General features: G+C 45.1%; 1 long non-coding RNA gene and 1 pseudogene across 3 annotated transcripts in view; both read right to left on the reverse strand.

Annotated features, from left to right (window-relative positions):
* Nucleotides 1-6775: 6775 nt before the first annotated feature.
* Nucleotides 6776-8724, reverse strand: LOC118006760 (annotated as a pseudogene). The gene has a single exon (XR_004678181.1). The product of XR_004678181.1 is annotated as an RING-box protein 2-like (transcript).
* A 2304-nt stretch (nucleotides 8725-11028) lies between these two features.
* The window catches only part of LOC118006755, a 5442-nt gene continuing 2198 nt past the window's right edge, over nucleotides 11029-14272 (reverse strand). The window contains exons 2-3 of one of the 2 annotated variants that reach the window (XR_004678180.1): nucleotides 13972-14070; nucleotides 11029-11779 (exon numbers count right to left, since the gene is read on the reverse strand). This is a non-coding gene — a long non-coding RNA (uncharacterized LOC118006755). Of the gene's footprint in view, nucleotides 11780-12857; nucleotides 14071-14272 lie in introns of both variants that reach the window. The other variant, XR_004678179.1, reaches the window with a different exon arrangement.

The raw sequence follows: 14272 nt of genomic DNA on the forward strand, positions 1-14272 counted from the left end.
AAAAAGTCACCATCAATAAAATGAAAAGACAACCAATGGAATGGAAGAAAATGTTTGCAAATTATATATCTGATAAGGAGTTATCATCCAAAATATATTTTTTAAAAACCTCATACAACTCAATAGCAAAAAACAAACATTCTAGGGCACAACCTCATACAACTCAATAGCAAAAAACTAACATTCTAGGGCGCCAGGGTGGCTCAGTCGTTAAGCGTCTGCTTTCGGCTCAGGTCATGATTCCGGGATCCTGGGATCGATCCCCGCATCAGGCTCCCCACTCAGTGGAGAGCCTGCTTCTCCCTCTCCCACTCCCCCTGCTTGTGTTCCCTCTCTCGCTCTCTCTCTCGCTCTCTCTCTCTCTGTGTCAAGTAAATGAATGGAATCTTTAAAAAAAAGAGAGAGAGGAACGGTAGGCTTTAAAAAACAAACAAATATTCCAATTAAAAAATCAGTGAAGAATGGAATAGACATTTTTCCAAAGACACATTTGGCCAACAGGTACATGAAAAGGTGCTCAGCATCACTAATCATCAGATTATTGCAAATCAAAACCACAATGAGATATCACCTCAACCTGTTAAAATGGCTGTTAGCAAAAAGACAAGAGATAACAAGTGTTAGTAAGTATGAATAGACAAGGAAGCTCTTATACACGGTTGGTGGGAATGTAATTGGTACAGCCACTATGGAAAACAGTATGAAAGTTTCTCAACAAATTAAAAATAGAACTACCAGCAATATGATCCAGCAATTCTGCTTCTGGGTATTTACCTGAAGTGAATGAAATCACTCCTTAGAGAGATATCTGCACCCCATGTTCATTGCAGCATTATTTACAAGAGCAAAGAAATGGAAACAACTTCAGTGTCCATGGACAGATGAATGGATAAAGAAAATGTGAGACATAAATATATATAAAGAAAATGTAAGATATAAATATATATGTGAGATATATATAATTATATATATTAGCAAATGTATATATTTAAATATCTATTTTTAATGGAATAATATTCAGCCGCTAAAAAAGAAGGACATCCTGTCATTTGCAATAACATGGGTGGACCTTGAGGGCATTATGCTGAGTGAAATAAGTCACTCAAAGAAAGACAAATACTGTATGATGTCAGCTATATGTGGAATCTAAAAAAACAAACTCATAGAAACAGAGAACAAATTGGTTGTTGCCAGAGGCAGGAGGTGGGGTGTAGGCGAAACAGGTGAAGGTGGGCAAATAGTACAAACTTCCAGTTACAAGATAAATAAGTCCTAGGGATATGACACACAGCATGATGACTATAATTAACAACACTGTATTGTACATTCAAAAGCTGCCTAGAGAGTAGATCTTAAAACTTCTCAACGTAAGAAAAAAAAAATTTAACTACCTGAGGTGATGGATGTTAACTAAGCTTATTATGGTAATCATTTTGCAATTTATACATATAACAAATCATTATGTTGTGCACCTAGAACTAATACAATGTTATATGTCAATTATATCTCAATAAAGCTGGAAACAAAAGTAATAAAAGATAAAAGAATATAAGAACCGTGAAATTTAAAAATAGATATATATTTATAAACACCTACTCTGTGCTATGGACACTCTTGAAGACATTAGGAATAGAGCAATGAATGAAATAGACCAAGATCCACGCTCCTGGGGACCTTTCAGAGTAAAGTTTGTCCAGCTTTAGCAAAGACCCCCCCTGGCAAGTAGGTCCCTCCTGAAGATTCACCTACAGCCCTCCTCCAAGAGCTTCTCACCTCCCACCCACTTTCTACTCCACCCTCTGCATCAAGTCTCCCAGATGCCAGTTCTTTGGGTTCTATAACTAATGCTTTACTTCAAATTTTATATTTTCATGATGAGAACTCTTTTTATGTTATATGGATGGCTGGAATAAATGTCCTGTCAACAAAGTAAAAAGCAAAGGGGGAAAAAAGAAAAAGAACTTCCATTGAATCCTTACAACACTCCATCAAAGCTCTATGAACATTATCCCCAGTTTAAAGACAAGGAAACGGGAGTCTGAGTCACTGGCCCCAGCTCACTCAGCTGACTGGGCACAGCAGGGTCGGGATTCGAGCCCAGGCAGTGGGACTCTGGGGGCTCCATCCTTACCGCTCTGGTTAGTGCCTGTCACTCTGGCAGGATCTGTGGCCGGGTAGCCCTCAGAAGGTAGCCGATTACCAAGCCACAAGTGGGGGAGGTGCTCCCCAGGCTTTCCTCTGCCCGGGTGCCAATCGTGCCCGGGCCAAGGGGCAGGGGAGGCACTAGTGGCCGCAGCTCCGGGGGAGGTGGGGCTGCTGACCTGCTGACCCGGCAGAGGTCACCAGGGGCCGGCTCTGACCTCACCCGGGAACAGCTGATGTTCTTTCAACATGTCAGTTTCCTATTTCTTGGCTCCCGCCGCCAACCTGGGGTCAAGGGCGGGCCACCGAAGCCTCACCCTGGAAGGCTGGCAGCACAAGCGTCCACCCCTACTCGTTCTCCTCCCAACCCACCTTAAAGAGAAAAAAACTGAGGCCCAGAAAGACAGAATCATTTCTTCAACACTTTAAGGCAATTTTGTGGCAAAGCCTATGTTAGAATTCAGACCTCAGGACTCTCAGTTCGGTGTGAGAACTGCTAACACTAATCAGCTCGGGTTTTAAAATTAGATTCCCTAGCGAGCAGGCTGGGATAGGATGGTGCGTGGGTGCATGTGTGTGTGCGTGCATGTGAGCGTGTTGGCCGATCGTGGGACACGAGCCCAGGACTGACACTCCGCACCACCCCCAGGGAAAGGAATTTCCCTCAGTCCAGCTTGTCTTTCAGGGACATTCAGGTTTTCAGTCATCGGACCCAGTGAAGGGCATGGGAAGGAGGAGTCCTGCCACCAGCGAGTCCCTATCAGGTGTCTTTCCTGGGAACACCTGCATCTGGGCAGCAAGAGGCTTGTGCAAGCAGCATGGCTGGAAATAGTGAGAAATAGAAGGAACTTCAACACCATCCATATGGGAGCCGTCACACAATGGCGGTATACTTAGTCAGTGGTGAAAAAGAATGAAGTAGGTCCAGATATCAGTCAAGGAAAGATCCCCAACGTATATTATGAAGCAAAAACTAAAGAAACGTGCCTACAGTATGAACCCAATTATGTACAAAAGCAGACTATCTATATGATTTTGAATGTGTAGGAAAAGGACCACATCGGCCTGACAATGGCAGTCCCTTTATTCACTCCACAGGTGCATGCGAGTGCCCTCCCTGTGCAGCGGGCCCTGTGCTGGCTGAGGGCGTCAGCAGGGAGCAGAGCAGACCCCAGCCTGCCCTCCTTAGCCCAGTGATGAGGGGGTGGGGGAGGGAAAGCGCACTATCTCTTTGTTTAATTACTCTGTTATCTGAAGTTTTTAACAATAATTCACTTGTGAATTTGTGCTTATAAATGGGTAAATACATAAATAAACAAAAGAAGGCGTGGGGAGAAGAGAAATGCATGGCTAAGTGCGCTGTGTGCCAGGTGCCTTAACCAGCAGGGGGCAGCACAGACAGAGCATCTGAGCTCCAGAGACCATCTTTTTTTTTCTTTGCAGGTACAGTGATCACAAGTAACAACCTGTGATCGTACAGGAGGTCCCTGTTTATAAAGCTCATCCAAAGTCATCGACTCCTTACATCCTCGCACCGTGCCTGTGAAGCAGGACTTTGTGTGAGTGAGGAGAATGTCAGCTGACTTCTCTGAGGTCTTATTTCTAATAGTTGGCAGAGATGTGTTTTCTCACATACGGGGGTGGGCGCATGTGTGACAGGGAATACACATACAGTAGCTTCATCACTTAAAACTTATAAGGGAGCATAAACCGGAAACACACACACACCCCCCACCGCACAAACCTCGCATCCATCTTCAACAATTCTGCCAAATAATAAAGTCTGGATGCTTCTAACCTACACAGAACCACTTGCCTATAGCAGCTAAGCAAATAAGCAGAGCAAACGTATCATCCACACACTTTCATGCACAGTCAGCAAAAGTGAGAGAGGGATATATAGATATATATAGATATATAGATATATATATAAAGGCTAGTTCTTCTCAGTTCTTAAAGTGTGTCTTAATAGCATAGACTACTATTTCTCAAACATGAAAGTGCAAACAGGCCACTTGGGAATCTTAATAAAATGTAGATTCTGATTCTGTAGGACTGAAGGAGGGCCCAAGTGTCCGCATTTTCTAGCCAGCTCCCAGGTGCTCAACGGCTGCTGGTCTACGGGCCGCACTTGAAGTAGTAAGGCTGTTGCCCATGTCACCCACTGCCATTCCTTTCCCTCTAGTTTGCATGACATGCGAGCAACAGAGCTGCCGACCCCTCAGTTCCTTACCTTTCACTGTGTGAGCATCTCTCCCCACTGAGAGTAATTCCAGTGTTTTTTGTTTTGTTTTGCTTAATTCTAGTGTTTAAAGGCACATTTTGCTCATACGTGACTCTTAAGCCAAGCCCATCAATTAACCTCAACTTCACCTGAAGAAACTATGATCATATCATAGCTCTAGACTTCCACATCATCCCAAGGATGATTTTAACTATTATGAGATGTTGAGGTCCAATCTTCTGATATGATGTGAGTCCCATGAGTGCAACCCTGTCAATGACTTAAAGCAAAGAAAGGCTCAAAGTGTGGGGCCCTTTTACTTAATGCCCAGATGCTTCAGTTTGCTCATTTAGAAGACGAGGGATTGGACTACATGCTTCTTTCCGGCTCCTTTGTTTTGTTGTCACTCAGTTCCCATGGTTCTCAGCCAGTGGCAATTTTCTTCCTGGGAACGTTTGATAATATCAGGAGACATTTTTGGTAGCAACTGGTTACTACATTCCAGTAGGCAGTGGGCAGAGATGCTGCTAAACCCCCTCCAGTGCACAACCAAGAATTATCCAGCCTAAAATGGCAATGGCACCAGGGTCAAGAAGCCTGGCCCCGTTCAATCCACTCATACTGATCCCTATCTTTGGCAACTTATTGAATGATTATCTGAATACCGCCACAGATTTGGGGAAAGAAAAAGATCACAGGCAGCCTTTCATATTGGACCTTCGAGGTCTTGCATTCCATTACACAGGGAAGTTGAGTGCCTGAGGGGTCCAGTGGTTGGCTTGCATTATGATTCTGCCACAGACGAGCTGGATGGAATGGACAAGTGATACAAAATCTCTCAGCTTTAACTCCCTCAGATGTCAAGTAACTATAGGACCCACGAGGGCAGGGGTCTCTATAGAGGGGTCTCTATTTGGGACAGCAAAGTATATACATTCTCCTTGCTTATAGTAAGCACTTGTGCATTTCTTGAAGCAATGAATGATGCCTGACTTGCTTATAACATAATCTTTTCTTAGAACTCTGATGTTGACTGCTAGTTTTTAAATCTCGATGAGAGACTTGACAGTTAGGGATTACTATTATTAACAGCACCATGTCCTGGCAGAGCCAGAACGGCACTCCAGGATCCCGTACCATGCACGTACAGTACTGGCAGTAGGAAAGACGGAGGGCTCTAACATCAGATGGCCTGGGTGCAAATCTTAGCTCCCCTACATGAGCTTAGACATTTGATTTACCCTCTCTAAGCCTCAGTTTCTTCATTTGAAAAATGGAGGTAATAATAATTCCTATGTCACAGGGCACTTGGAAAAATTAAAGTGAAATGAACGCAGCCCCTGGCACACAGCAAGCTCTCTGTAAAAGGAGGCTTTATCATGCTTTTGGCCTCCCGCCTCCAAATCAAGGGCACCCTCTCAGTTACCTCTCCAAACAGAAGTAGAGACACAGTGCTAAAATCAGAGCCCAGCCCCAGAGACCAAGCTGACCCAGCTCCTTTCTGCTGCAAGGAAAGTTAGGAGTTCACCCTCCTCGCTTCCCACTCTGCGTGCCTGAATGAGGGGTTCTGGAACAAATATTCCATACTTTCCTGCATGCCCACTTGGCCATATTCAGAATACAGTCCCAATGACTAGATACACCGCATTTTCATTCTGCTTAAAGGCCAAAGGACACTAATAAAGATGTCAGAGCTCAAAATTGTTTGGAGAGCGAAGAAACAAATGAGAAGAGAAAACTGCAGCCTTTGATTCAAGAATGAATTTTGCATCGAGGGCTCGGGATTACAGGGCACCAGAGACCACACTGGCACTCACGCTGCATTCCATTTTCTATGAGAAAGAAGAAAACGGGGGGTGGGGGGGACACAAACTGATATTAAAGAAAGTGCATTCAAGCATATATCTTGATTTGAGCATGTGAACCCAAACCATTTATATTTTATAGCATAGTAAAACTTGGAGCCAGAAAGAAGCATGTAGTCCAATCCCTCGTCTTCTTTTTTTTTTTTTTGAAGTAAACAGAATAAACCATTTATTAAAACATCGTGTAATAAAATAAACTTTTTGATCCAATGCTACAGTGGTAAACATTTTCCCCTCATTAACATTCCACCTAAAACACAGTTTAATTAATACAGAATCTGACCAGAACTTAAAAATACTTCTGTTCTTTACCGCTCAATGATTGAACAGTGAGGTGAGTGGAGATTTAGGTATTCTTGATGAGGCAAAGACAGAGGATGATAGCCTAAAAGACAATCGAAATTCCATATGCCCAAAGGTTAAATTTTATTTACCCTGTTCACTGGTCCAAACTTAAAATTTTCATTATATCAAGTAAAGATTTCATGAATCACCCCCTCCCAGCCAAAAATAAATATCAGAAACAAAATAAGGATAAGAGTTGGGTTTTAAACTGCACTTTATTTGTTACTATAACAGTCTTTTTTTTTTTTTTTTTTTTACTGATCAACTATAAGCATGCAACAAGTTCTCTTCTGAATAGAACTGCTTCCACAGCCCTTTGGATATCAATAAGTAAATTATAAAGTCATTCAATTTGTAGCTCTCTCCTCCTTTAAAGCACTTCTAAGCAGTGAGGTAGGAAAGACCATCTTTAATAAATTATCTTCTTAATTGTAGAGAATTTCTGAAAATAAAACTAACAAAATGCTAAACCATGCCTCTGATGAGTACCAAAAGACCACAGAGCCATCTCCTCTTATTTGAAGAATTAGTTCCCTGGAGAGTTCTGGCCTTTGTAGGGCACTTGATAACAAGATCCACCAGGACTCCAAACAAATGCACTAAGAAAGCCTTCCACCACTCTCACTTGCCGATTCTTTGGACCACCCAATCTTGCTGGCAGAGAGGGCAGCGATTGTTCTGTTTCACCCACAGGGACATGCAGCAGTTGTGAAAGGAATGATTACATTCTCCCCAGACCACAACACAATCCTCTTGTTTGTTTTCAGCTTGACATCTAAGACAGGCATCCATCACCTGGACCCTGCAGATGGCGCACGTATCGCACTCCACGTCCCAGCTCCACATAGCCACCGCATTCCACTTTTTGAGAGAGAACATTTTGTCGCCTCCCGACTTGGAGCCTGCGCTCCCGGAGTGAGCGGACAAGGCGCAGGGTTCCTCGCCGTCTTCCACGTCGGCCATGGCGGCGACGCGGAGTCGGGGGAGGCGGGTGGCTCTGGCGGCTCTGTGGGGTCCAATCCCTCGTCTTCTAAATGAGCAAACTGAAGCATCTGGGCATTAAGTAAAAGGGCCCCACACTTTGAGCCTTGCAGCAGCTGACTTGAGAAGAAGAGCCATGGGGCCTGTTCCTTCAGCCACTCCTGCCTCTCTCAAGGACTTGACTTTTGACCAGAAGGGACTGGAAGGGACTGGAAGGGACATTGGAATCCTGCTTCTCCCGGTGCACTGTTTTCACTGGGCTTGTGAAGGTTGTACATTCACTCACATACTCTTTACTGAGCACTTACTATGTGCCAGGCTCCATTCTCGGTTCTTGGGCTACAGAGAAGGACAGGGCAGGTGCCCGCTCCCAATGCACCTGCCTTCCAGGGAGCCACACAGTTCATAAAAGTGCATAAATCAGTTCTACAACATAATTCTGGTGGTGTTTCCTGCTCTCAGAGAAATAAAATAGCATGGGTTGGTGGAGAAGGACTGACAGGGAGGGGATAACTCAGAAGACCCCTCTAAGAGGCAGCTGGAGAGGAGATCTGACCCCTGAGACGTAGCCAGTCATGTGGAAGTCAGAGGGAAGAGGGTTCTGGTGAAAAGGAACAGCAACCATAAACACCAAGGCACGCGAGGGAGGCAGAGTGAGCAGACAGGAAGCCAGTGCAGCTGGAACAGAGAGAACAAGGAGAAGGTGGTAGGAGAGAGGTCAGAGCCTGCGGGGCCACTTGTCCGAGGACGACGCTGGGAGGTGGAAGCAGGACTGAGATTCGGCCTGGGGGCTCCAGGCTCAGTTTTTACGGGTCTGTGTCGACTATGCGGTGCAGACCCTTCTGTCGTGTTGAGTCTCCAGGTCAGATACAGGAGGACCCTGGCCACGCTGTGCTTACACTCAGCACCTGGCATGGGACAGGGCTCCAAGGCCAAGGGAGCCCCCAGGACCAGCCAGCACGGAGATGGAAAGTGGGCCCCTCATTCCCTTTAGGCACCGTGACTCATACAAGGTTAGTCAGTCATGAACCAGCCCTGCCAGCCCAGAGAAAGGGCTCAAGAGAGCCTAAGGCTAATTTTTTAAATCATTATTATTAATTTTTAATCACACAAGAACTCACGAATACATTTCCCTTATTTTAAAAACATGAAATGAGGGGCGCCTGGGTGGCTCAGTTGTTAAGCGTCTGCCTTCGGCTCAGGTCATGATCCCAGGGTCCTGGGATCGAGCCCCGCATCGGGCTCTCTGCTCGGCCGCGAGCCTGCTTCTCCCTCTCCCACTCCCCCTGCTGTGCTCCCTCTCTAGCTGTCTGTCTCTCTCTCTGTCAAATAAATAAAATAAAAATCTTTATAAAAAATAAATAAATAAAAATAAAAAATAAAAACATGAAATGAAACATGGTCCCTAAGTCCAGTGTCCCCCTAAGCCACCTCTCCCCCAATCCTGGCCATCTGTCGGTGCCCCACATCTTTCTCACCTGGAGCTAAATACTGTCATTATTCCAGACCACATCTTATGCCCTAACATGCACTCCTAGGGAAGATAGTGGGCTTTCTACATGTTTGTCTTAATCATTTGTGGTGTACTGTAGGTATGGGTCTGCAGCTTGCCCTCGCCCCCACGGGACACTAGGTCTTGAGCAGGTTATGACATCATCAGCACCCACCTCATTTGGCTAGTTGCTGTGTGCCATTCCTTAGGACGATATGCCACTGTTCAGCTCCCTCTGCAGTGTCATTTATATTGTTTCCAATTCTCTTTGTATCACAAATACAATCCCGCTGCAATGAAACTTCCTCTCTGCCCACCTTGTGAGGATTTCTCTATGGTGGAAGGAGGCCTCGACTCTTAGATGCAATTCCCAAATGGAAGCAGAATGGGTCCTGGGAATTTCTAAGCACCTAGTGATCCTCTAGACGCCAGAGGCCTTGCCTTATGGTTACTGCCCAAATCCCCCAACGCCCACTGGGGCTCTGTAGAAGGAGGGACTTCTTTTCGATGAGCTCTAATGTTAGCACAGCAAGGGCAACCCAAAACTCGCCGATGCTGGGGAGTCAACTGTGGGATTCTCTCATAAATAGAGGCTTGCTGCCCTTTCTGGGGTTATGCGGTGCTTACAGGAGGCCTGTGGATTGCAAAGTCAGGCCAAGCAGCGCAGTGCACGTTAATGGTGTTCCTGGGGAAATGACGAGCACACACATACCGCAGCCTTCTGCTTGCCCTTTGCCATGGCCTTCCTGGGCATCAGGGTATAGGATGTTACCTTCTGCAAATTCTGTGTAAATAACTGAGCTCGAATGGCTAATTTGTAATGAGATGAGGGAAAAATAATCATCACCTACTTTGCATAGACTTTCACTCACAAAGCACGCAGTTTCTCATTGCATTCCTGGAACAACCCTGAGGTACACACAGGAAAGGGATAATTATAATATGTATTATAATAATGTTTAAAGGCAACTGTTATTCATTACAGCTGAGTAGATTCAGACAAGAATTAATTGGTTGCCCAAGGTCGCATAGCTAGGAAGTGAGGGCAAACCCGAAACTCAGGTCCTCCGATTGCCGATGCTTTTCTCTTGCACAGGACAGCGCTGTAAGGTCCAGCTGTGCCACCATGAAGACCCACTTGTAATTCTTAATACCTATGAGAGAGGGGCGCCCTCGGCAGATTCTAAAGGATATATTGGAAGACCATATTCTGAGATAGAAGTTAGGTCTTAAAGAGCCAAGTGAATAAAGAGGGAAGCCAGCCAATTCAGGGTAGGAGGGCATGGGAGTTAATTTAACTGAACTCTGAGATGAGTAAGTCCGTGTTGTCTGAGAGGTTTTCACTCCACCCATTAATTAAAGATTCTCAGGATACTTTAGCTAGCTGGTCATGCAAGGCCTCTCTAGGGAGGCAGCAATTAAGCGAAGACCTAAAGGAAGATGAGCTTCCAGCTTTGCAAAGAAACAGGGGAAGAGCAAAGCAGGTGTAGGGACCAGCATGTGCAAAGTTCCAAGATGGACAAACTCACCGCAAGGCCAGGGACTCCTTCCGTGTAGGGAGCCAAAAGGAGGGGTGGGTAGGAGATAATGACTGGCCTGGGCAGTCAGGGCTAGAGGAGCTCAGAGGATGGTTTCCAGGAGAAGACAGGACTTGAGGGCATCGTGAGGAAATGACTGGCATTATTAAAGGAAGGCAGAGCAGGGAGGTTGCTACAAAGCAGTACTGTAGGCAGAAGAGAGATGATTGGTGAATAATGAGTAAGGCAAAGTCCCTTAATCTGTAAAATGGAAGAGTAGGTTAGAAGGCTCACTGACATCCCTTTTAGATCCCAATAAGAAAACTGAGCCCAGGGAAGCTTGACCAAGGGAACAGCAGGGCTGAGTCCAGCTCCCAGATCTCCCAGATTCCCATCCGGAGCTGGCTCCACCCCAGCTCCTGGCTTCTGCTGGCAGGGCGACTGTCAGGAAGGAGGCTCGGGCTGTGGTCGGATGTGAGTACGGGGCCACAGCAGAACCCTGTGGTGGGACCGTCTGCCCAGAGCTCCCCGCAGTCAGCACTGCAGCCCCCAGTGCTCTGATCTCAAAGCCAGTTCCTTTGTTCCCTGCCCCCCAGAAGCTTCCCAAAGACCTCAGGAACCCCTTTGATTTTTTTTTTTTAAACATTTCTGCACAAAACAATGTAAGCAACAAGAAGAAAAGTATGGCTCTATCACCAAACTGTTTGGGCCAGAAAAACAGGCCTGTGTCCTGCCAATTCCACCCCAGTTTGGGAGCTCCCCCAGGGAGGAAAGAGGAACAGAACTGGAGTCAGGGAGCACCACGCAAAGCACCATTTCCTGGTGGGAAGTCTAGTCTTTGCTCAGGGCCTGGGGCTCAGCCACAAACTAGTGGTGCCCCTGGGGGATCAAAGGTCTCTGCATCAGCCTGGAACATGGTCAGATCTTCTGCCAAACTCCAACCACAACACACCCAGAAGCTGAGAACCAAGAACTCTAGTAGGGCATTCCCATCCCAGGTTCCTGCATCTTGAGAATGTGGTCTTGACCATCTGCACCCCACTCAACTCTTCCACAAAGAAGCCTTTAGACTTATCACCTGCATCTGGTTCTGCTTCCCACTGGACCTGTGATTTTCTCTTTTTTCACTTAGTTCTGTACCCTCTCCTTCCCCACGGCCCTACGGCAAATCAGGATGGCTGTTCCTTCTTCTTCAGCTGATCTCAAATGTCACCTGTTGAGAGAGACACCCATCTTTTAGTGTCTATTACGGCCCTCTCTCTTCACTTGCTTTATAGACTGTAATCATTAGTCTGTGTGTTTATTTATGTATTGTCTCCCCCCCCCCCCCCTGTGTTTCTGGCAGGCATAGCTCCTGGCATGGGTAGACACTCCATTAGAAGTTGTAGGATAAATGAACGAATGAATGAATGAACTAGAAAACAAAAGAATACCTTAGTTCTTCTTCAAATAAATGTCTGCCAAAAAGCTTACACTTGCCCAAGTGATTTTGTTAAAATTACATAATCCAAAACTTTACTTTGATCCAAAAGCCTGAAAATTAAGAGTGTGTCTTCCCAGGTCTTTTTTCTACGTGTTATAGATATATGTACATGTGGTACCTATATGGGATCCCACTTTGATTTAACTATTTTATATGATATATATATTCTATATGGTCTCTATATGATATTATACACATGTCCACTAATATACATTATCCCCCCAAAAATACTGAAATATTTTTCTGCAATTTTCTGATTTAACCACATACCGTGAAAGTCTTTCCCCACTACCACATGTAGATCTGTCTCATGTTGTTAACAACTACATATTATTTTTCAAAAATAAAAATAAAAGTACTCACTCTTAGTGAGATATTTAAGTGGTCTAGGAATGGCAAGCAGAAATCATTGGATCACAAGCACCTCTTCCCACCATTACCACACCTCATAGGCCAGAAGGATTTCATGTCCAGATGAGGGTGAGTGAGGGGGTATTCATGAATGGGCAGGAGAGCACAGGAGTGGGGTGGGGTGGGACAGGCTCATGTAGAGGCAAGAAAGGTGGGAGGCAGCAGGATGGGATGGAGAGAAAAGCAACTGGGAAGAAAAGTTGGGGAGCCTAGGGCTGGGTTAGTCAGGGAGAGCAAGAGAGGGTCAGAAAATGGGGACAAGAGGTAGAAAGCAGCCCCTTCAGGGACCGGAAGTTAGGAGACAAGGGGGCTCTTGGAGTAGAAGAGAAACATAATGGAGGCAGCCAATCCACCCCTTGAAGAAGGTGGAAAATCTGTCTCCCAATGGTTTTCCCACCTGGTTTTCCAACACCCAGGAGCATTTGCCTGTTTCCGAGTGAGACGTGTTTATCTCCATTCTGGAGTCTCAAAGTTCAAAACAAACTTCCAAACAAAGGGACCCTCCGCTCTGCGGTTTTCAGCTTCATTCTCTTGCAAGGACAGAGCCAAGATTCGGCTTTCCTGATGACTTTCACAGCCAATTCCACTGAACATCCCACCCCCAGCTTCCTTCTGCGTCTTTCCTGGCTGCCTCCAATTGTTGTGGACATCCTCACGGGCTTAGTTTTTTTAGCTCTTTTTAACTCTTTTCTTCCTATCTTTATAATTACGCGAGGAAAATAAGATTGTTTTCCCAACAGAAGCAATTTGGGGCTTTTAGAGTGGACCAAAGTTCTCTCCCAAGAGCTGAATTCATCAGCATCGAGTTATAGATATTATTAAAAAGAACCCTAGAGGAGAAGAACCTATCTGTTAAGCTCCCTGCAGTTGGAAAATTCTGAGACATATTTTCATGGCCATCACCCTATGGAAAAGCCCACCAGGTTTACATAAATAGAAAATGACAAGACTGTCTCTGAGGGTAGGTGTAAGTGGGGGATGATACTAACAATCTGCGCACATCATCTTCTTTTGCTAAGCATTACACTGAGTATTTTAATACACACAATAATCCATGAGGCAGGTACCATATCATACCCATTCTACAGATGAAGAATTTGAGGCTCATAGAGTATCTCACCTAAGGTCACACAGATACTAACTGATGGAGCTGGGACTGAAAATCAGCCAGGCTGGAAACAGCTTCTGGGCTCTTAACCAAGCCACCACTGGGTTTACCTAATTCATGCTTTGCTAACTTAATTATTGTCTACCAATCCTCCCCCAAGTAGGAGTTACACTCCAGGAGAGCATGTCCTTGTCTGTCCTGTTGTATCCCTAGCTGCCAGCACAGGGCCTAGCCCAAAGTAGACCCTCAATAAATGATTACTGAGTGAATGAATTAATGAATGAATACTATGTTTTTATTTGACTATGTCCTGTAATCTAAAAAATTCTGAACACTGAGGCTTTGGGTGATACTTAAATATGTTCATCCAATAGTCCTATTAATTTTAACCCATTTAACTTACCTGAGCTTTCTCCCAGAAAAAAAAAAAAAAAAATCTTTTTCCAAGCATCAGAACCTGGCAAGTTACACGAAATGTAGGAATTGAATAAGGAATCCCAATCTGAAAATGTAAAGAGAAAATGTAAATTTAAAAGATCTTTTGGAATCATATAAATATGTATTCATCACTTACAAAGCTGTTCTAGGCCCCTGCCTTTTTCAGTAGCGAAGAGTGGGCTGTGAATCACCTGGGATACTTATTTAAAATGCAGAGCCAGGGCGCCTGGGTGGCTCAGTCGGTTGAGTGTCTGCCTTCGGCTCAG

The sequence above is a fragment of the Mirounga leonina genome, unplaced genomic scaffold (genome assembly GCF_011800145.1).
Source record: "Mirounga leonina isolate KUSES-001 unplaced genomic scaffold, KU_Mleo_1.0 Mir_99, whole genome shotgun sequence".
Classification (NCBI taxonomy): domain Eukaryota; kingdom Metazoa; phylum Chordata; class Mammalia; order Carnivora; family Phocidae; genus Mirounga; species Mirounga leonina.